Raw genomic sequence first — 1,922 nt, 5'->3', positions numbered from 1 at the left:
TTTATTCACATGCTTGATTATCTTGTAGGTCTAATCATTAAAAATGAATGTTGGAGGCATGTTTTTCATGTGACTTTGTTAATAAAAAATGGGTGAAATTGTGCACAAACTTCATGCTCTTGGTCTATAAATAACATACAATGCCGGAGGAAAGGATATCACGTTATAGTCACCAAAAAGAATTTTCCACGGACGCAGAGTAGGCCTTCAAATAGTACGCCCCTCGAAAAATTACTCGCCCATCCAGACGCCCCCTCCAAAAAAAAAAAATCACCAGGTCAAGTTGTTAAAAAGCACGGGGCTCGGTGATCAGTTAATAGGCCTACTACGTCTAGAAGTGTAGAGATTGTAGTATATAATTCATTGAAAATGCTTAGAAAATAATTGGATATTTTTTAATGAAGTTGTATGTGTATGCCCTATATGCCTATATAGGGCCTATGTAGGCCTATTCAGTTCTGCGAATCTCGAGATTTTGATTTTTCTAAGTGGCCACGCTGGGTGATTTTCAACGGACTTGAGTGATTTTTTTTTGCTTAGGGAATGGCTGAGAGAATTATCTTTGGGTGTGGGGAGGGGGTTGGCTGCCGTGCGATGCAAGTCTTTTCCCCATGAGTATAAACTAAGACTAAACTGGTGCGCTGTCATACACAAAAATACGTCTTTCGTGATGATAAATTTACAATTTGCATGCAATGCAGTAGGCTGAGTTATGAGGTGACTCTCAGTTTTGCGCTGGTGACTCTCAGTTTTGCGCTGCTGCCAATTGTATTTTGTCCTTTTGGCGTTCCATATGAATTTGCCTATAGCAAATGGGAGGAACCAGAAAATGTCAATTAAAACTTAAAGCCTGCCTATGCTCTTTCCTTGATGTGGATTAGTTGTCGTCGCTCGAATCTTGACACGAACTCAACTGGATAAGGCTTAGATCGGGGCTTCGATCCGATTTTTCCTGATTGTTTTGGTATGGTAGGCTTCGATACGAAAGTCACCAAAATGCCATAAGCTTTGCAGTACTGAATCAGCTGAATATTTCCTCGGATATTTCTGGAATTTTTTAGGCTAGTTAGCGTCTGGAAACTACCAGTCCTTGGCCCTGCATCTAAATAGGCTACCAACACCAGGTGAGATAACTGTAACCATAGAGCAAAGAAACAGTTCTTTGCTCTATGCTGTAACACATACGGAAATAAATTAAATGTAGGCTATAATAGTAGTAGTAACCATCATTTTTGGGGCAGGACAGGACCGGTTGAGCCGAGCTGTATTATGGTAGACGACTACGTAGCCCCGTAACTGAGCCGGGGATGCAAATGTGGGTTGGGGGGGAGTATGGAACGCCGGGAGTGCCTTCAGTGAGTTTTACAATGCAGCAGTGACCAAATTTATGATTTATGCTGCGGTTATGGAGCGCGATATCGCTCAGTATTCGGTTCCTGAACTGCAGTTCAATTAGAAATTTACTGCAGCGAGTTCTCTGGCCTCTGATTGGTCAAATCGCAGCAGTAACTTAAACTCGCTGCAGTAAATTTTTTTCTGCTCTGTGATTGGTTGGAATTTGTTGCCAAGAAACTTGCTGCAGAAAGTTTATTATACCACCCAAACACTTTACTATGATGTATTTGATTCGTCAATGAATTAGATACTATACCACCATGCATGAAGAGTATTTTAATGTATAATATAAATGTATCACACTTGCATTTTACACTCCAAGATTCAAGATCGCATTTATTGTCATATACGAGCATTAATTGTTCGCCCATCAGCAAGAATACGATGGTCAGGCGAAGGCCTATATTATTGTTACTACTGGTGTGATTGTTAGAAAATTTTCAGCCAAGTAGAAAGCATATATATATATATATATTTATATATATATATATATATATATATATATATATATATATATATATATATAT

General features: G+C 39.0%; 1 protein-coding gene across 1 annotated transcript in view; it reads left to right on the top strand.

Annotated features, from left to right (window-relative positions):
• Positions 1–803: 803 nt before the first annotated feature.
• The window catches only part of LOC117107801, a gene marked incomplete at its 3' end in the record, with an annotated part of 20,541 nt that continues 19,422 nt past the window's right edge, over positions 804–1,922 (top strand). The window contains exon 1 of the mRNA XM_033249577.1: positions 804–1,124. The remainder of the gene's footprint in view (positions 1,125–1,922) is intronic.

This window comes from Anneissia japonica, unplaced genomic scaffold (assembly GCF_011630105.1).
Source record: "Anneissia japonica isolate Jap-2015-1 unplaced genomic scaffold, ASM1163010v1 scaffold284916_len28856_cov111, whole genome shotgun sequence".
Lineage (NCBI taxonomy): Eukaryota > Metazoa > Echinodermata > Crinoidea > Comatulida > Comatulidae > Anneissia > Anneissia japonica.
The sequence above is the reverse complement of the archived record's forward strand: the minus strand, read 5'-3'. Positions and strand labels throughout refer to the sequence as shown.